This window comes from Eubalaena glacialis, chromosome 14 (genome assembly GCF_028564815.1).
Source record: "Eubalaena glacialis isolate mEubGla1 chromosome 14, mEubGla1.1.hap2.+ XY, whole genome shotgun sequence".
Taxonomy (NCBI): Eukaryota; Metazoa; Chordata; class Mammalia; order Artiodactyla; family Balaenidae; genus Eubalaena; species Eubalaena glacialis.
In genome coordinates this window covers 39,421,993-39,443,324 of record NC_083729.1, presented here as the reverse complement: position 1 = coordinate 39,443,324, position 21,332 = coordinate 39,421,993, and positions in this window count along the sequence as shown.

Here is a 21,332-nt window from a genome sequence, read left to right as displayed (position 1 = left end):
AGTCATGTACTGAAATGTGAACTCTGGAAATCTCTGGGCTTTGAGATGAAGGGTGATGTGCTTTTTATCTTTCTGCAGCAGATGATATCATAATTATTACTTTCTGAGTTCTGGGTGAATGGTAAGCTCTCTGAATGCAGGGTCCATGCTGATGTATTTCTTGATGTGTCCATAGTGGCAAGAACGATTTTAGGGATACAGGAGCCACTGGCTGAATATTTGTTGAATGAATTAATGAATGCTTTTCTGGGTTGTATCAATAGAAATAGTACAATGAACATAAAATACCCTTATTTATTATTGAAGGGTAGGGGGAGCAATAAATGCTAATGAACAAAAATAAGATGTACTCTGATGAAATTTCATATTCTTAAATATCTTCATTAGAAAACAAACAACAGCATCAACAAACCATAATGGAAAAGAATATAAAAAATAATGTATATATATGTATAACTGAATCACTTTGTTGTACAGCAGAAATTAACACAACGTAAATCAACTATACTTCAATTAAAAAATAATTTTAAAAAGTAAAAAAACAAACAACAAAACATCAACAACCCACAGAAGTTTGAATATTGGGTAAGTAAACAGCCTTGCTGAACAGGGCTTCTGCTGTCGTGTCAGCTTCGGGGGGGAGATATTGTCGAGTCCAGGGACACCCCCCCACCCGGCCCTGGAAAGTCTCTGAAGAGCGCACAGAGTCTCCCCCAGAGTGTCAGCATGGACCCTGAGACCCCTTAGCCACCTCAGGGCTGATCCGCTGGCCGAGGGAAGGGGAGACGGTGAAATTGGGTGAGAGTTTGGGGCTTTGATATTCAAGTGAACTGGCTTTTGATTACAGAAAATAGGACTTTATTTATACCCAAAAGTAAGTGGAAAGCTATGGAACCCACCTGCGATTTCATTGGAGGAACGTGAGCTGCTAGAGAATCTTCTGAGCCTCCGCTTGCACCTCCCGCCCCGCCCGAGGCAGCGCATCAAATGAATGGATTCCACCTGTTAGAGATAAGAACTGCTGTGTCCTTGAAGGAGCCTTGTTGCCGCCTGTGTCCCTGTTTCTACCAGCCCGCTGCCCCTCGCAGTCCTGGTGCCCGAGGTGGTCAGCAAACGTTTGTAAGAGGAATGAAAGGGGATCCTTAGGCAGCTGGGGGTGCTGCACTCAGGACATTTGGTGAAGGTCAGAGGAGCAAGAAAGCAGGGCCGAGAGGACGCGTGCACGTGTGATGACAGTATGGGGCGGGGAGCAATGGTTGTGTGCATTGTTGGGAGCCCCCAGACAGATTCAGCTTCTGGGCTTGGATCAGGTGCAGCTGCTGCTCCCCAGGGTACCACATCCTGCACCCAGGCATCCTCCCAGGGTCTCTGTTGCCTATGGGGTGTGGGGAGTCAGCAATACGCTTCATGTAAATGAGCCTGGGCACAAACGGTGTCCTATTTCTGGTCCCCCTTCCAGCCCACACTTGCTAAAACCTTGCTGTTTGATTCATTGATTGGCAGGGTGGGGTAAGGTCTATTTAGCTCTCAGCTTAGCTGTATATCAGAATCACCTGGGTGGCTATTACAGCTCCCAGTGCCCAGGCTGCACCCTAGACCAATTACATCAGAATCTCTCGGGGTGGGACCGTCAAGAAGACCTTTTAAAGACCCTCCCTTATGCCCATCCCCCACAATTGATACCAACCAGCAGAGCCAGGTTGAGAGTCGGGAATATACCTGCATTCCGGCTGCCTATCCCGGCCTAATCCTGGCCCTGGCTGACCCCTAAGCGCTCTCTCAAAACACATATCTGGGGCTTAATGAGCAGGGGTGAGGCTGAGGTGATCCCCGCCATCTGTGAGGCTGCCTCTGGCTGTGGAAGACGTGACAGGGTCACCAGCAGCATGGGCTGATTTCTCACAAGTGCAATTTACGAGGCAAAAATTTCTCTCTTCATAAAAATATCCCCTGTTCCTGTCATGGAGGGTGATTGAGGCTTTTAGCTTCTGGGTCACAGACATCATCCATTTCTTTATGTGCCTGGTGGTATCGCCCACGGGGAATTAAGTCATATTCTTGGTCAGTGAGTAACAGAGAGGCCATATGAAATGGACATGCAGGCAGGTGACTCAGCCGGAACCCGAGTCCCTGGAGAGCATCTCTTCCTGACCCCGTCCCTCAGTTCGCTCAGACTATACCAAGGTGGGTGGAAAAATCTGGAACGGCTTCCACTTCCTCGTCTGTAAAAGGAGGTGACTGTGTTTACTTCCTGGGGCAACTGTGAGGGTTAAAGGAAGCAGTGAATGTGAAAAATCTGTGCGTAGCAGGTAATGGTTCATTTAAGCCGCCCGACTGCTGCTTCCATTTGTATCATCCTCTGTTTCCCCACAGGGCCCCAAACACACAGACACCATTTTACCTGCAGCAGGAGCTGCGAAATACTTGTGAGCTGAATTCCAAAGAGCCGGAGGTTAGGATAATACTGTTAGGGGATTTTAGGCCCGTTCCCTTTACCTGCCAAGAAGCCCCGTCCTCTCTCCAGGGCCCACAGTCCAGACGCAGGGCTCGCCCCCTCCTTGAGACGGGAGCCCCCTAGTGGCAGGCTGAAGTGCCCTCGTTACTCCTCAGGCCGCCTTCTCACCTCACCTGGGACGCTGTGTGGTAAGTAGACACAGGAACAAAATAGCTATCATTCTTCCTCCTGACGGAGGAAGAAACAGGCTCAGAGAAGCTAAGCTACATGTCCAGGTCACAGAGCTAGTTCCTCTGTTCCAATCATTTTCCCAGGCTTGGTGCCCAGCGATGATCCTGCCCTCTGGACTTGGGGGTGAGGGCGCCCCCTGGGTTCTCCTGGGAGTGGTGTCTCAGAGAGAGAGAACTCTGGCATTGGGAGCCCCCTCCCCAGGGTCAGGGTACTGAACTGAGAAATCCAAGGACTGGAGATGGGGAAGCAGAGTGCCTGGGAAGAGGAAGGATGGGGCATGAGGACCTGGGGTTGGTCCAGGCCGGGTCTGCTGCTTCAGTGCAGCAAAGGCACCAACTCACCAGGAAAAAATGGCCAATGGAAAGAGCCCTGCAGTGGAGCTAGAGACGCCTACATTGTGACTCCAGGTCTGAAACTGTTAGGATGGTGATCTCAGGAGACTGAAGCAGGTGTGTCAGGGAGAGTGTGTGAGAGGTGCTGAGAGTTCCTAATCCTGGTTCTCTGGTCACCAGCATGTGGTCTTGGGCCCAGCTAAACTCTCCAGGCCTCAGTGTTCCACTCTCTAAAGTGTGGATAATAGTATCTATCTCAGTGGGCTGTTACGAGGATTAATTGAGTTAACACAAAGAAAGCTCTCGGGCTTCCCTGGTGGCGCAGTGGTTAAGAAACCGCCTGCCAATGCAGGGGACACAGGTTTGAGCCCTGGTCCGGGAAGATCCCACATGCCACGGAGCGGCTAGGCCCGTGAGCCACAACTACTGAGCCTGCGCGTCTGGAGCCTGTGCTCCGCAACGGGAGAGGCCGCGACAGTGAGAGGCCCGCGCACCGCGATGACGAGTGGCCCCCGCTCGCAGCAACTGGAGAAAGCCCTCGCACAGAAACGAAGACCCAACACAGCCAAAAACAAATAATAAAAATAAATAAATTTATTAAAAAAAAAAAAAAAAAAAAAAAAAGAAAGCTCTCATAAAGTTCCTGGCCCAGAGCAAACACTATGTTCATGTCTGCTATCAACCTAAAACGTCCTTGAAGGCACCAACACACAGCAGGTACTCCAAGCTCAGCGAATCTGAATTTATTGGTCTTTTTCCAGGGAGCAGGGGACAGGATGGAGGGCAGGGCAGGGACTTCCCCCACTACACCCACATCCACACACACCTACCAGAATGCACGCTCGTTTGGGACTTCTGCAATATATTTAAGGCTTAGAGGACATGCAGTAAACATTGGATGGATGGATGGATGGATGGATAGATGGATCGGTGGATGGATAGCTGACTAAACAAAACAAAGAATGCATACATTGATGGATAACTAATAAATAGGCTTGGTTCCTTTAGAGGTCAATGATACCAAGGTGAATCAAGAGTCATAAAAATGTTCACACTCATTGAGTCCTTAATCCCATTCTTGTGAATTCACTCTAAGGAAATAATTCAGAGGCAGAAAATTGCTCTGGCCCCAAAAGGTTGTAGTAGCATTACTTCTAATGCAGCAACACCAGAATGTCCTAAATGAGCGATGACCTGGGGCTGAGTAAATTATGGTAAAATGTTATGTTATGCAGCCATTCAAATGATAACCAGAATGAGATTGTAAAAAAAGGTAACACTATTTCTGAGATAATATTAAGTAATAAAAGAATTTAAAATGTGTAAGTCTGTAGAGCTATGTTAAAAATCAGGTGGAAAGGTATTTAATGGAAAGAACATTTTTATGACTCTTGATTCACCTTGGTATCATTGACCTCTAAAGGAACCAAGCCTATTTATTAGTTATCCATCAATGTATGCATTCTTTGTTTTGTTTAGTCAGTTATCCATCCACCCATCCATCTATCCACCCATCCATCCATCCATCCACCTATCCACCCATCCATCTATCCATCCGTCCATCCATCCATCCATCCATCCATCCATCCATCCACACATCCATGCATCCATCCATGCATCCATCCATCCATCCATCCATCCAATGTATACTGCATGTCCTCTAAGCCTTAAATATATTGCAGAAGTCCCAAACGAGCGTGCATTCTGGTAGATGTGTGTGGATGTGGGTGTAGTGGGGGAAGTCCCTGCCCTGCCCTCCATCTTGTCCCCCAGTTTCTACCCTTTTCCTGGATCAGCCCCTGCTGCTGCCCTGGCTCCCCCTGAGCCATATGTTCCCAGGCTCTGCCTCCCTCTACCCCCACCCCACCCTTCCACTGCCCTCAGCTGACTCCCTCGTTGATGCTGGCAGTTCTGTCTTCCTCAGCTTCCCTTTACTTATTTTGGAAGATCTGGCCATTTAACTACAGCCGCTGGAGTCATTTGGTTCCAGCTGTTTCCCCAGGGCCTGGCTGGTTGAGGGTCTATGCCAGAGACAGCCAGCCTGAGTCGGGGGAGGTCAGGTTCCTGGGGGAGAAAGAGGCCAGCAGTGGCTCTAGGACATCCTCAAAGGCCAGTGGCCTGTTGTGGGAGAATTGACTGTGGGTGAGCTTGGCCCCAGCCTTTCTTCATGGCCTTAGAAGGTCACAGGATGTTTTTGAGATGCTCTGCTCCCTCCTGCCTACAGCCAGTTTGTCATAGTGTGTGTGTGTGTGTGTGTGTGTGTGTGTGTGTGTGTGTGTCTGGGGACATTGGGAAACACTGGAGGGGACTCTTTTCTCCAAGAGAATCTTGACAATGAATTTTTTAAAAAATTAAAACCCCTTTCTGTTTCTTTATTAAATAAGTAAAACATTGCTGTGATAGAAAGTAAAAATAAGCAAGAAAAAAAAATCATCTCCGATTCCACCACCTAGCAGTGGCCGTGCTAACGCAGGGTGTATACCCTTTGAAGTGTGGCTAAAGTGTGGCTTGGAAGGCATGAGGCTGGAAGGTGTGGATTAAGGCCAGATTATTTTGTGTCACCAGGATCTATATGGAGAAAGGTCATGGGCCTTGTTCTCATACCTGGGATCAAAGCCTAATTTTGTCCACTTCCTAGTTGTGTGACCTTGGACAAGTCACTCAACTTCTCTGAACCTTTACTTGCTCATCTGTAAGATGGGAACAATAGTATCTACCTCATGGGGTTAAATGAGAGTGAACCTGTCTCATGCCTGGCACATGGTAGAAGCTGTTCAGTAATGCCAGTCCCTCCCCAGCGAGTTTGGATCATCCCTTGTGAAGCTGTATTTTAAGCAAGGGAGGGGAAAATTTATTTATGACTGATTGATTCTTTGATAGTCATTTGCAGGCTCATAGGACCCAGTGCTGGTGAGGCATGAGGGGATGTACAGTCTCACAGGCTGCTGGAGAGGGAGGTTTCATTGATACAATCTTTCCTTGGAGAGAGGTAGGTGATATGCCTCGAAACACTTGAAAACCCCAATGCCTACCCCGTAGTCCAGCGATGCTACTTAAATAACTATCTGATGGAGATGATCACTCAAGATCCATGTACAATGGCATTCTTTCATAATGTGTTTTCCATGTTAAAATGACAAGCTAACTATCAAACAACAAGGCACATGCATCTAACCCTGACATGTCCTTACAACGGAAATACTACCAGTAATGAATGAAGTTTTAAGTCTAGGTTTATTAATATGAAAAAATATTTGTGATATGTTGTTGAATGAAAATAACAAAATAATGGATGTACAGTTTGATTTCATATTTGTAAAAACTTATACTTGTATCCACATTTGTATGGACAATGTTTGGGGTGATTTCTAAGGCCCTCATCCTTGGTTTAAGACACCCTCTACTCCTTAAACTGAGTTCCCTGAGGCCAGCCCCAGGGGGTGTTAGTTCCTGGTAGCCAAACACAACCCAACCAATTCAGAAACAAGCTCTTCTCTTTGCAGGGTTCGTGTTCTTCAGAATGCTCCCTGTATCAGAAAACACACACCTCCTGCTTCGGTTTCCCCAGGATGGGGTCGGAGAGGCATGTAGAGACCAGCTGCTCTCAGCCCTGTCTGCCCAGGTGAATTCAGGCTTCCACAGAGGCAAGAGAGGCTCTGTTCATTAACTGTGTAGGGAACAGCGGGGGTCAAGGTCAACACTGGACTTGGGACATTGGCCCAAAATTATTTAAGGAGCATACATTATGTGTAATGCACTGTGCCAGGTGTGCAAAGATGAATGAGCCACAGCTGTTGCCCTGAAGGAGCTCAGTCTGGGAGGGGAAACAAAAACCAACCTCGATGTGACTGGTGAGAGGGGAGAGGTGAGCCAGAGGAGGAAGGGGTGCCCTGCTTAGGGGAGCAGGGAGTGGTACTTCCCCACTGCACCCCTAAGGGATGCTTCCAAAGGCTGATGCTGTACAGCCTTGACCCTGTTATCTTTAAGGCACAAGCTTGTGATTGAAGGGCAGTCATTTTTACCCCAGATGTGTTAGGAAATAGTGATTTTCCAGGTACATGCTGCCCCATGTGCGCATACACACACACATATGCACACACAGGCACGCACACACTCAAACTCACAAGCCCAAAGGGGGATGAGAAAAGTCAACTTCCCCTGCAGTCTGACTGATCCTTCCAAGGATCATCCACACAAACAATGCAGGGGTGACTCATCGCCTGTGACTCACAGCGCTGCGGGGCTAAGGTCCCGCTGACACAGGGCAAACATCTCATTATTTGTCCTTTCTGTCCTCTGAGATGGAGGGTCCCCCCAGCCTGGCCTCCACCTCCAGACCCAGTGAGTCTGGAGGGGGGAACAGCTCATTAACATAGGACGTGGGGGAGCATCCTAGAGAAACTCACCCGGTCTGGGCAATGGGGGTCATGGGGGTCATGGGGGGGGTGTTACTTTACAAAAGGATTTACGGAAGATGTATTTCAACACAGTGTTCCCCACTGGGCATTCAGAACAGGGTATGATTTCCCAAAAAAACCGATTTCCTGGCATCTTTTCAGGAATCCACTGATTGTGCAAAGTGAGGTTGGAGTGTTGGGGTTGAGGAATATGGGGGGTGGCGGGGAGCAGAAATTCCCAGTTGAAAAGTCAGAGGGGGCCTTGGACCATTGGGGCCACTTCCTCCCACCACCTTGATCCCCTGTCATCACCTTTACCCCTCTCCGGCTGCCCCCCCTCCCTATCATCTGGCCCTGCACTCAGGGCTGGAGACTGAGAGGAGCGGCTGTCCTGGTCCTTGATGGCAGCTTGATTCTCTTCAGCCGCTCCTGAGAACACTGTGCCAGAGGATCAGATTCCTTCCCCTGCCACCAGTGTTTATCAAGCATTCACTGTGGATCTCCCACGTTCTAGGGTAATGGGGGAGGGGGGGAGGGGAGATGCAAGAGGCCAGCTATTTAGCCAAGAGCCAAGAGTCCCATGTGGTGTGCTTAGGGAAGGGGGGCTTTAAATTCTTATCCTGGGGTGGAGGTGTACAGAAAGACTGCCATTTGGGGGCCAGTTCAGAGGAGATGTTGCTGCATTCTAGAGCAGGCTTCCACAGTTCTGGGCAACCAGCTACCCAAATCAGTAGGTCAGTAGCTTGGGGATGTCCCCGTTTGGAGGAGACGGGGCCTTTACCTTTGAGATAACCATAGGTAATGCTTTCAGGGCATCCCTGGTCTGAAGGGGAAGATGGAATTTCTCCCCTTCCTGTTTCCCATCCTTCATAGCAATTAATTAACATTGGCAACGGGAACTCTAGGTGGGCAGAGGAGTCTGGGACTTCCATTCATCTCACTGGGGCTACTCACAAGAAGCCTTAAACGTGGCCTTATCTGTCAGATTGTTGCAAGGAATAAATGAGTCCTTTGATGAGAGAGTGCTAAATAACAAAAACCACATTAATTACAGATCATTTGAAAACCAGGGCCTACAGATGTGTTAGCTGGAAGTCAAGGCCCTAAAGGTGTTCTAAAGACTGGAACTTTCCCTCCCCCTAGAGGGATCGCCCCGGGAACAGGCAGTCTCCTGCAGGGCCAGCTTGGGGGAAGAAACAGGACCACAGGGCAGAGGAATAAAGAGGTGAGGAATTAAAAAAAAAGGCTGCGGGACTGTTGTGCTGGGGTTAGGGAGGGTTGGGAGGGGTTGCAGAGGAAGCCTGGGAATTGGGAAAGAGAAAAGGGTACAGTGCCTCCTGGGGTGAAGTTGATGGAAGGGGGCCCAGTATGTGTCCTAGGGTGGGAAGCGATGGAACAAAGTTATGGTATCAGGGGGTAGAAATCTTGTATATTGACCCATGAGGACTGTAGCAGGAGACTGAACTTGTATAGAAATGTGTACACTTCAGATACACACGGACACACAGAAAAGAAATGGAGGACATGAAAGCCTGGGGCAGAAGGCTGACCTCCTCTGCCTCAGGACTAGGGGTACCCCTGCCCCTCTGCCCAGAGACAGGCTCAGAAAAGTCATGGGGGTCTGTGGATGTGGCAATTGGGAAGGCGGGGCTGGCATGGGGAGAGGGGTTGGCCTGAGGAACAGGGAGGGGGATCCAGGCTTTGGAAGTGAGGTCCACAGTCTCTCCGTAGACCAGACGCAAGGGCCAGGCTTTGCTCTCCCCGCCGCCAATGAACCGTACACTCTGCCTCAGAGTGGTGCCCACTGAGGGAGAAGGAATATGACAGCCTCTGCCCGAAAAAATGTCCCCTACCTTATCTCGCCCAGTCAGCATCCTGGCCTTGGATCTGGCCAGGAAGGGGGCTGGTCTTCACCCCTGTGTAGAGCCCCTGGTGGGCCAAAGACCAGGACTCTAGTGCTCAGGCTTCACAAAGGAGCACCAAGGCACATGATAATGATAATAGCTCTTCATCGTTATCCAGCGCTTGGCTCTGCTCTAAGTATTGATACTTTGCAGCTGGGAGTCCTCACCACAGCCCTGCTATTACTGCCCCCATTTTACAGATGTGAAGGCAGGCAAAGAGAGGTGAAGGGACTTGCCCGAGGCCACAGCGCAGAAGGGGAGCAGCCGGAATCCAAGCCTGACAGTCCCACTCTCTTGGGCCTGTTCTCCAGCCTCAACCCCAACTGGTCTGATGGCACGCTTCCCCTTAGAGTGTCCCGACTTGCAGCAGATGCTGCCAAACTCAGGCTGGGTGCCGTGGGGGCCTCTGGGATCTGTGTCCCAGGCTCAGAAGGGGAGGGCCAGCCGGGCGGAGGGACCTTGGGGGTCCGAAGGGTGGACAGGGCATGGGCCCAAGGCGGGGGTGGGGAATGGGGGGCGCTGGGTTAAACCGACAGCAAATGCAGGCCAGTTCGGTCTATAAACAAATAAAAGTGAGCCACAGTGGGGCAGACACATGTCCTGGAGACAGCCCTGCTTTCGTCTGGCGTGTGTGTGTTTTGAGTGAGTTGCCAAAACACTGAGCCAGGCTGGTGGAGGGTGGGCTCTGGGCTGCTCCTGACCGACGCCCAGTCGGGCCCCTGTAGCCCACAGTGTCAGAGACGGCTGAACACGCTGTAAGCTCCAAAGAAGAAAAAATTCCCCTAGCCAGCTGGAGTGAGGGTGCTGGGAGGGGGAGGGGAGGAGCCCCTCAAACTCAGACAGGTGCTGCCCTTCAGAAAGGACACAGGGGGTCTTCTGGGACTTGGCCGAGGAAGCCGCAGAGGTGGGCTCCAGGCCCGGCCCTGCCCCTGCCCCTGCCCCTGGGGGACATAGGGCTGGTCGCAGCCCCTCTGAGCACATCAGTGCCCCGGGAACACAGACTCTTGCTCTTGGCAGGATTATTCTTATCACTGGGACACCTGTCTGGGAGCCCTGCTTGAGCATCTAGGCTCCTGCTGGCTTCTGTGAGCAGGGGCACCCCTGACACCCTTGTCTAAAACGGGGTTTCTCAGCCTCGGCACTACTGACTTTGGTGGCCGGATGATTCTTTGTTGTGAGGGCCCAGCCTATCCATTTCAGGATGTGTAGCAGCACACCCACCTTCTACCCCTTAGATGCCAGTAGCACTCCCTGTCCCTTCAACCCGGAATGTCTCAGGACTTTGACAAATTGTCCACATTGAAAACCACAGGTCTAAGGGGAAGGCTCCGGTCCGGAGGAGCCTTGGGACCGGCAGTTGCTGGACTCGTGGGACTTGGGTGGGTCCCTTCATCTCTCCCCAGTCCTCAAATTTCTGCCTCTTGTCATGGGAACCAGAACTCTGGGCCTTGAGACAGAGGAAGGTGGGAGGTTGTTTGGGACCCAGAAAGGCGTTTTAAGTTGGGCTGGGCAGGCTGGGGTCACAGACTCCACCCCACCCCCACCCGGAGAGCACGAGGAGAGAGGCACATCACGTGGTCAGGGAAGGTGGCTGGGAGCCCAGGTTTGTTTCCTTTGAGAACAACTCCACTGGGTGCGCAAAAATCATGCCCGCCTGTAGCATGAAACACACCTAACTGGTTTCTGGACCTTCTTCCTCCCAGCCACTTCTGATGGTTTCTGCTCCCGCTGCCTGCCTCCCCTGGGTGGCTGCTGATTCCATGCCCACCATACCGTGTCCGGTCCTCCTTGCTTCTTACGGGGCTGTTACAATAGCTCCCAGTAGCTTTCCCTGCCTCCACTCTCCCCTCATCCACCCTCGCCCATGATCTGCCCTCCACACTATAGTGTTTTTTTCTGAGAAACAGATCTTCATATCATCTTCTCCTGTCTAAACCCTTCAATGGCTCCCTACGGCCCTGAGGATAAAGCTCAAGCTCTTCAGGCTGCCCACTAGGCCTTTCGCTTTGCCCTCACTCACAGCCTCACCCTCATCCCTGGCGTTCCCCTCCTCTTCACATTCATCCCATTTTAGACCCTTGCAGTTCTCCCCTGTGCCATGCTGTTTCATACCTCTGTGCCTTTGCACATTCTATTCCTTCTGCCTAGAGTATTTTATTTTAGAGTATTTTTGTGCTTTAGTTTATTGAACTCCTATTCACCCTTTAAAACCCAGTTTAGGAACCATCTCCTCTGTGAAACTTTCCCTGACCTCCCTGACTGAGCTATTTGTTTCCTTTCCTGACCTTCTCTCTTACCCTATGTCAGTGAGGTTTTACTGACCGTCTCCCCTACTAGACTAAGAACTCCTGGAGGGAAGTTCCTTAAGCTCAATGATGCCCAGCCCTGAGACAGGCACATGGCATGGCCCAGTCAATGTTTGTTGAGTGGAATTTAATTCAGAGGCAGTGGGAGATTCAGCCCCTGTTAGCAAGGCAGAAGCCTCTCCCCTAGAAGGTCCAGACATACCAAAAGAGAAAGACTGCCTTTCTTACCATGGGAGCTTTGAGGACACCTAAATATAAACCAATTTAGGAATACACAGCAAGCCATTAATGTGGCACCACCGGTTCCAAAAGAGGAATCTAGAACCTTGAAGTTGAAAGGGGGCTCCGAGATCCAGCATTCTTATTTACAGGCAAGGAAATGGAAGCGCAAAGAAGTGACATGCCCTTCCGTAGCACATCAACTGGGATGGGAATGCAGTCCCTGCAGTCCCAGTTTGGCGACTGTGACCGCTCTGAGTAGCCCTGAGTGACTCGCTACGGGGTGGGGCTCAGCCTCTGCACAGTGGGAACGGCCCCTGCCCCCCAGGGAGTCAGGGTGGTCGTCCTGCAGCCCATGCCACACGGCAGACCTTCACAGGGGCCAGTCTCCCCTCCTGTTCCGTGTGGGGAAGGTGCCAGCACCGAGGCCAGGCAGTTCAGAATCAGGAAGTCTGTCGGAGGCGACGGGCCAGGATTTACAACAGGAACTGCTGTTTCCTGAGAACACTGTGTTCCCAGGGGCCTCCCCTCTACTCCCTTCAGAGCCCTATCCACTCCACCCCACCCCACCCAGTCGCCCATTACTGCAGGTTCAACTCTGCTTCCGAACCTGCAGCCTCCCTCCTGAGGATGCCCCACCACCACCTTCCCACTGGCCAGCTGGACCTTGGCCTTGGCTATCCCATCCTCACCCCAAAGGCCTGAAACCTGCTCTGGTGTGAGTGACACAGGGCAGTTTGTCAGAGCTGCCTTGGTGTCGTGAGAGCTTGTATTATGGGACCAGAAGGGATCTGATCTAAGTCCAGGTGCTTTGTTAGCTCCACAGGGCACAAGACACAGGCTCCCTCCCCAGCTCTCGGTCACCGCTGCTCCCCGTCTCCCCCCTAATCTACTCCCCTACCCCCAGTGTCTTCATTTTTCTTGCACTTGTCCCCCTTGCTAAGTTAAATGCCACTGGGGTTGCGGGTCGCATGTCAGGGAAGTACATGGGCTTTTAGACTGCAAACTCCCAGGAGCCAGAGACACAACTTTTTATCTCCAGAGGCTCAAGGACATAGCCCACCTTCCTTTTTCTTTCTTGTTTTCTTTTTTCAGTATAGCTGCCACCTCCCACTGTTGATGTCACAGTGAGACTGAGGTGGCCGTAAGATGGATGTCAGATCAGAGGACTCAGAAGTACTCAGATCTTTCCCATCCTCCCAGCCCCTCTCCGAAAAAGGTCAAGCAAAGTAATAGGATACTTTGTTACTAGCTGGGGCCTTGACCCTAAACCTAGGAACCAACACAGGACTACCTTTTTCCTCAGAATCGGGGCCCAGAGCCTTGGACCAAAGGGCCTCTTAACCCCACAAGGCCACACCCGGGTCTCAAGGAAGCAGAGGCCAGCACAGAAGCAGCAGGGGCCTGACACGTGGGCCTGCATGGCGCAGGTGGCCTTCCTGAGATCAGAGTCAGGCTTACATTTTCTGAATGGAGCAGGCTTGGGATGGGGCAGGAAGAGCCGTCTAGGGCTACTTGCAACAACTGGAGAGAGGGAGACACATGGAGAAACATCTGTTCTAAGGGAAAGCGACCCCTGGGCCTTTCGTCTCTAGACTCAGCCCCCAGCTGGGCACAGCTCTGGCTTGGCCTGCAAGGGGCCACACCCTAGTGCACAGTGACCCCACCCACTAGCCCATGGGCCCCATCGACGTCCTTGAATTGGCCCAGAAGGGCGGTGGGAAGGGACAGAGAGAACTTTTCTCCTCTCCAGGCTGAGGGCCACACCTGCATCTCCCTGCCCTGACATGCCTGGCTTTTTATTTTTTTTTCAGCCTGCTTCCGTGCAGTGACCCTGGAGGCCATTCTCCTTTTATCAAGTTTCCCAGAATCGCTGTGGAGCATCGGGTGGCAGACAACAAAAGTCACAGACGTGGGAGGTTGTGAGGGTTTTGCAGACCCTGCCTTCTTTTCTCAGGAGCCCCAGGATGCCTGGTGACCTCTGGGATCGTGGCATTGTTTCCTAATTGGGCGACGTCCCTTTCCCACATCTCAGATTTCTCCAGTTGCACCCAAATCCTCCAAAAACATCCCTCGGATAAAATGGAGTTGCAAGGCAGTTGCTGTAGTGAAAAAGTGGACCCAGCCAGATCTGGGATGCAATCTCTGTTTTCCCACTTTCTGGCTGTGAGAACTTGGACCAGTTCCTAGCCCCTCGGACCTGGGTTTGCTCAACTGCAGGATGGGGGTGCTGTCTTCCGGGGTGGCTGTGAGGACCACTGGGATCCCACTCAGAGACAACCTGCATCGTGCCTGGTGGGATGAGATGCTCAGTGAGTGGTACCCAACAGTCACTCTGGATTAGCAAATAAACACCCATGATGGTTAGGATAAAAAAAGACCATTGAGAGGACACTTACTACATGCCAGATACTATCCTAAGGACTTAAATCTAATCCTGTTTAATCCAAGAATAGCTCTATGGGGTAGGTACTATCATTATTCCCATTTTACAGAAGGAACTTGGGATACAGAGAGGTAAGTAACTTGTTGAAGAAGCAGAGACAGGATTCAAACCAGAGACCTGGACTCCAGAGTGGTTACTTTAGGAAGAGGCGGCAAAAGGGGCAGAAGTGAGACTGGGGTACCGATCAAACATGGCCCAGGGTTTTTTCTGTTCTTAAAGATGGGAACCCTCTGAAACATATGGTAAAGATCTCATTAGGGAGGTAGCCAGCCCCCCTTGACTGCAGACGCTGCTCTCTGAGCCATCCCAGGTGGCTGTTTGGTGGGGAGAGCAGCCTTTCCTGTCTTTTCGGGTCTCTGTTGAAAGACATCACCTAACCTCTTGCCCAACTCTGATGCATCCCAGGCAGCCCAGCCAACTGGGGATGGAGAGCAGTGCCTGGTATCTCAGAATGTGGAGGGAAGGGTCCTCTGCAGCACTCATGCTGGGGATTTGAGCCAGGAGCTGGGAGGGCAACGCTGCTGACTTGCAAAAGATATCTGCTGGCATGCGGACTGTGTGAAGGAAAGCTTGTAATTGTAGCCATAAATCAAATGCAGACAGAGGAAAAACTGTCAGACTTGGGGGAGTTATTTTGTACAGAAGAGGTGGAAAAATGCAGCTGTGGTGTGAGAGCTGGGCTGGCTGGATATTGGCAGAGGTGGGACTCACAGGGTCACCATGGAGTGAAGGGGGGACCCCTGCTCCATAAAGCTATTGCTGCAGCCCTCACTTGCAGGATGACAAAATAGCCAGTTCCCCAGAGAACGAGGCCTTTCATCATGGGAGCTGTCCTGGGGGACAACTGTGAACAAGCCCAGCTTATCTTTAGCCTTCTTGTTCCCCTCTCTGTGGATTTGAGTTCTGGCCAGGCCACTTATAGCTCTGTGCCCTTTGGCAAGATGCTTAAAGGGAAATGACTATAAGTATTTGGTGCCTGCTATGTGCCAACTCCTGGAATTGGCCTCAGCTGGCGTGTAGCTTCTTCCTCAGTAATAGAACCTGACTTAATCCAAGCACCCACTCTCCCCCAGCCAGCCTTGTGCCTCAGCCCAGGCTGGGCCTATCTTTAGCTTCACAAGTTGGGTCCTGATTGGTTCAAGCCAATCATGAAGGTTCCATTCCTCTTGTCTGTGATTGGCTTAGGCATGGACATGTGACCCAATTCTGGCCAATGAGATATAAGGGGGAAGTCTATTAGGGGTGCTTCAGAAGAAGATTTCTCATTCTCATAGGAGGAGATCTCTCTTACACCTCTGGATATTGTGCCTGGAACCACTGTAAGCATGTAGTTACCAGCCCGAGGCTGACAAGAGCACCAAGGATAGCCGAGCAGATATGTGGAAAGAACCTGGGTTCTTTGTGATGACATTGAGCTGCTAAATTAACCCTTGCTGGAGCCAGCCTAACTTGTGATTTCTTGTTATGTGAGATGGTTTAAGCTACTTTGAGTTGGGTTTCCTGCTAAAGGTAGTTATGTGTCCCTACCACTTCTTGCTTCACTGGAAAATGGGTAGAAGTATGTTCTCTTCCCCATGTTGGAGGGTCCCTAGCTGTGTTGTTTGGTCCCTGTGGTGTCATTCTTTTAGCTTTTCGTGTGACAAGTTGCTCCCTCAGGTGCAAACATATCCCTAGGGTGTCAAGTTGGGTGGCTTCGAGTAACAACCACTTTGCCCCTGCAACTCTCAAGCCATTTTGCTAGACAGTGCTCATTACGGCAGCTGTATTCTCTTAGGCAGACATAAAATGATCTTAGGAAGTGCCTGTCCATAAACGTCCCTCACATAGTATGTGCTATTAATTAGAATTATGAGATATTTTACATTGCAAGCTTGCGTTGGGTGATCTTGGTGATTATTAAGGACCCACTGTCTAGTATTAGTATCAGAATGTCTTGCGTTTTCTGAATGTATATGAAATGAGGACTGAAAACTCCACAGATGCCTGTTGAAGATCTCTGGCTTTCTAACAAGGGATAATGTCAGAACTGCCCCACCTGCGTCTCCCTGCTCAGCGCTTTGCCTGGAGGGAGAAGCTGATTAATGTAGGACCATCAATTCTTTCTGGTGTCAAGAAGAGGAAGATTAAAGGCCTACATCTCCCCCTCCCCCCACACCTCTAAGCCAGACAGCTGGGGCCATTCCGATGATGGGGGGCCAGGCAGTGGTTAGGAAGGAGTCCACTTCCCCCCGAGAGGACTCCCAGCCCGTGTCTCATATTTGACTAATGCGTCCTAAACATGTAGACCTCTGCTTAATATCTTGGGGGTCAAGTGCTCAAGTCAAGCAATCCCCAGGTTGGACTCAGAAGACTGGAGCTGTTCCTACTCTTACCCATAGTTCATCCCTCCTGTGGAGATCTGTAAATCCCTGGTTGAATCTGTGGGTCGATACTAAGGAGGGGAGGGGATGGGGAGTTGGGGGAGGGGATGGGGAGTGGGGGAGGGGCAGGGCTGCAGGAACTCTGAGCCCAGTGGAGCCCCAGTGAGGTAAGAAAGAGCTGGTCTCTCCAGGGACAACCTCCATAGCCTGGGGACAGAGGTGGACCTCAGCAAGTAGGAGGCAGGGAGCTCCTTTGGACTTCACAGGACCATTCGTGTCGTCTTCAGGTGGGCTTCTTCTTATTCTTTTAGAAGCAGTGAGTGCCTTTCTGGCTACCTTCAGCTACAAGGAAACTGAGCCAGTGACTCAGAGAGCAGCCCCTGAATCTACCGGGGTTCAAATCCTGGCTGTGTCATTACTGTATGCCTGACTGCGTGCTTGTTACACGACTACCCTGTCCCGCTTGCCTCAGGCTCACAACAGGGAGAATCACAGCCTCCCTCTCCCCCTCACCCACCCCCAGGGAATGATCAGGAGTGTTATAAGAGGTGGGATGTGGAGAGCTCTCAGATCAGCACATGGTGGTGCCCTGTAGATGGGAGTTCTTACCATGAACTCTGGCCATCCAGAAAGGGAGGCGTCCAGCTGTGTTCCCTCCCAGAGGCCTCTGTAATCTGGTTGTAATCTCCCCGTTTGTCGGATACGTCTGTATGCCACACGCTCTGAACCCCAGTCCTGATTTTCATGCAGCCCTCACATTGGCTTGGTGAGGTAGGTGATCCTGTGTTATTGGTTTCCTCTTATCGATTCCTATAAGTTAAGGAGGCTCGGGGAGCAGCTGAGTACATGTCAGCTCTGGGTAAGAAAGACAGGGATATTCTCAGAACCCCTCCACCTGGCCCAGCCTGAGGTCCCCAGGAGGAGATCCCATGAGGACAATCGGCATCTTCTAATCTGGAAAACCCAGACTTGCGGGGCCAGGGGCTGAGCCAGGGAAGGGGCTGGCAGGGAGGGCAGGCTGGTAAGCAGTCCTGGGACACTGACACGAGGGTTCCAGAGTGGAGAGGGAGAAGGGCTGGGGTGGGCAGCTGGCAGCCTGGCCTGTCCCACCCAGTAGGGAGGACACGCATGGTGCTCAGGGACCTAAGGTGGGGACACCGGACCAAGTCTAGAAGGGCAGCTCCCCAGGGACTCTGGGGGCAGAAGTGAGGGGTGAGGGGCATTTAGGGCAGCTCCTCTCTGAACTGTGCCCTGGGTGTGCCCGATGTTGAGATGGAGTCCAGGGCTGGGGAATCACCTCTCCTATGCAAGAAGGGGGCTCTCATGCACGAGATACCTGGACACCTTTCTTCCAGTGGTGCTTGTAATATTTCGAGGGAGTTGCCTGCCCTCATCCACTATACCCCTGCCCCTGCAGCCTCCCTGCCCCCTAATAGCTGTCCTCCAAGCTAGATTGAGCTGCTGCTTCTGAAAAGTCTGCCTCTGGATTTTCTCTTTTTAGGCTAAAAAACCTAACCATATTGGTAAAGAAAAGTTTGACAAAAAAGTCAGCCACCATCTTGCCAAACATCGTCATTTTTTTCTGTTTTCTCCCAATCTTGGTCCAAGTGGTGGCCTACTTTCACCACACCATCCTGTGTCCTACCTGTAAACTTGGTGTCAGATGCCTGGTCGCCCGTCCTTTGATACATTAAGTTGGCTCAACACCCCTCCCAAGTAGACGGACACCCTCTGTCTGTAGTTCCAGGTCCAAGCTCCACCTTCTCCTCCCTGGGGCCTGACCTGTATGGACCATGCCCACTTGCTCTCATGCCCCCCAGCTTTTGGTGGGGTTTGGCCAGTGGGGGTGAGGCACCAGCCAGAGCTTGTAAAGAGGGAGGAGGGTAAATTTGGGGTATTCATCTATATTGCTTTGCTAGGGCTGCCATAACAGAGTACCATAGGCTGGGTAGCTTAAACAACAGAAATTTATTTCTCCCAGTTCTGGAGGTTAGAAGTCCAAGATCAAGGTTTCAGCAGGTTGGGTTTCTTCTGAGGCCTCTCCCTTTCGCTTGCAGATGGCCACTTTTCCACCGTCTTCTCGCTCAGTCTTTCCTCTCTGTACTTCTGTTCCTGGTGTCACTTTGTGTGACCAAACTTCCTCTTCTTATAAGGATCCCAGCCAGATTGGATTAAGGCCCATCCTAACGACTTTGTCTAAAGTTAAGCACTTCTGTGAAGGCCTTGTCTCCAAATACAGTCACATTCTGAGACACTGGGGGTTATGGCTTCAACAGGAATTTGGGGGAATGAAATTCAACCCATAACATCATTCCCCCTACTCCCTCCCTATGGGGTCACTGAGAGCTGTCTGTGCCCCTCAAACAGAAGGTCACAACTCTCATCATTTGGCCCACAGCCTGTTCTGTCCCCGTCCCCGCAGGCCTAGTGGAGTTAATGGTGCTGGGCTGTTACCAGCTCCATGGTATCCACACACACACAAAGCTTCCCACAGCTCTGTAAACAGTCCCTTCTTTCAACTCTCTCACATTATCCGTTTTGAGCATGTCATCTGTTTCCTGCTGGACCCCTGCCTGATACACGAGGTACGGTGGTAGACCCAGCAGCACTCCTGGCAGCTCTGAAGGCGCCTGTGCGGTGGGGTGGGAACCGGCCTGGAACAGCTGTCCCGTCTCCTTGGCATTGGAATACTCTGTCCTGTCACTTACTAAAGGCACGAGAGTGGAGAGGGAGGTGACCCCCATGCCATGACATAGCAAAGACCTTAAAACAGAATGTCATACCTTTTTTTTTTTTGCCACACAACATGCAGGATCTTAGTTCCCTGACCAGGGATCGAACCCGTGCCCCCTGCAGTGGAAGTGCCTTGTCTTAACCACTGGACCACCAGGGAAGTCCCTGTCACACACTTCTAAGACTATCGATGGCTCTTCCTTCACACAGATACCAGCTGAATGCCTGAATGTTCTCCTTGGCAGTGCCTCTCTCCTCCACCTGCCAGCCCCAACTCTCCAATTCCTGGTATTTCTTTCACATGATGCAATTCAGTAGCCCTCCTCCACACTTTCAGCCCATGCAGGCCATTCCCTGGGGGCTGCACATTTCACACCCAAAGACACCTCCTAGTCCTGGCCAAACAGAGGCTCTAGTTCTCTGGAGGAATTTACCACCACCTGTAAACTAACAATTCCCCCTTCTGCATTAGGGCCTCATTAGGCATCAAGGACTGGAATTATCCACCTGGTGTAAAAGGGCCCCAGGCCCTCCCACCAGCAGGGTCTCCTCGTGGGCTGCATGTTGCAATCACCTGGGAAACCTACAAAAAATACTGATGCCTGGGCCCCATCTCCAGAGGTACTGATCGAGTTGGTCTGGGGTGTGACCAGGCGTAGGGATTTTAAAAAGCTCCCCAGAGGATTCTAGTGTGTGGCGATAGCTGGGAACCCCTGCCCTGCAGTGTTCTGCAGCTTTTTAGGCAGCAGTGACACTGAAGTTGTTCAAACCTCCCTAAATCAAAGTACTTCCTGGAGACCCCAGGGGCTGACTCTTGCTATTTGAGGTGATAGTAACACTAAGTATCTTGAAATGCCCTGAGGTCCTGAGAGGAAGCATCCTCTTTTCTCACCAGAACCTTCTGAATCCTGACACTTTGAGGGCCCTATCCGCAGGCCCAGTCCCCTCCTGACCATCACAACTATCCTTTCCCGCCCTGAGGCGGGATTCTCCTCCCAATCTGACTCCCACACCAAATTGTTTCTTTTTGACAACCATTAAAGATAAAATTTAAAAAATCGTCTAAGAAGACATGTGTAACCCACTGGAAATTTCAAGGCAGTGAGTCACACTCCTGGGCCCCCTCAGATCTTATGTAAGGTTGAGTCACTTTTGTGAGGTCCGTGCATAGCAGAAGAAAATTGGAAGACTCTCAAGATATGTGAGTGTGTGTGTATGTGTGCGTTTGTGTGAAAGAGAGAGAGGAGAGAGGTGTCATTTGCAGCTTTAAGAGACTGGCAGTAACTCTGAATTAACTTCAGAGATTCCTCATCCCGTCTCCACCACCAGGAGACACAGATGAAAGATAATCAGGAGAGACCCAGAACCTGGAGGTGGTGGAGCCATGGGGAAAATGCCACTCCTGGCCCTCCCCCGACCTCCCCAGGGGCGTCCCCTGCATCACCATAGGCCTCACTCTTTTTTTCTAATTTCTTGAGCCGCGCTGTCCAACAAGGTACCACTAGCCACCTGCGGCTGTGGAGCACTTGAAACGTGGCTCGTCTGGATTGAGATGTGCTGTAAGCGTCACATACATGATTTTGAAGACTTAGTATGAAAAAAAGAATGTAAAATATCTCGTTGATCATTTTCCATATTGATTAGATGTCGAGATAATATTTTGGAGATACTGGGTTAAAGTTAATTAAAATTAATCTTATTAAAATTAATCTCACTTGTTTCTTTTTACCTGGGGTCCTGCCCCAAGCACCACCAGAGTGAAAATAAAGGGACAAAGACAACAGAACAGACAACAGCGACAGAAACTTAGGAGCCAAAAATCAGATGGGGGAGGAGTCATGGACTTTAGTGACCAGATCAAGTTGAATCTGACATTGCACTGCGTTGAATGGTGCGCCCCCTAAAATTCATGTCCACCTGGAACTTCGGAATGTGACCTTAATTGGAAA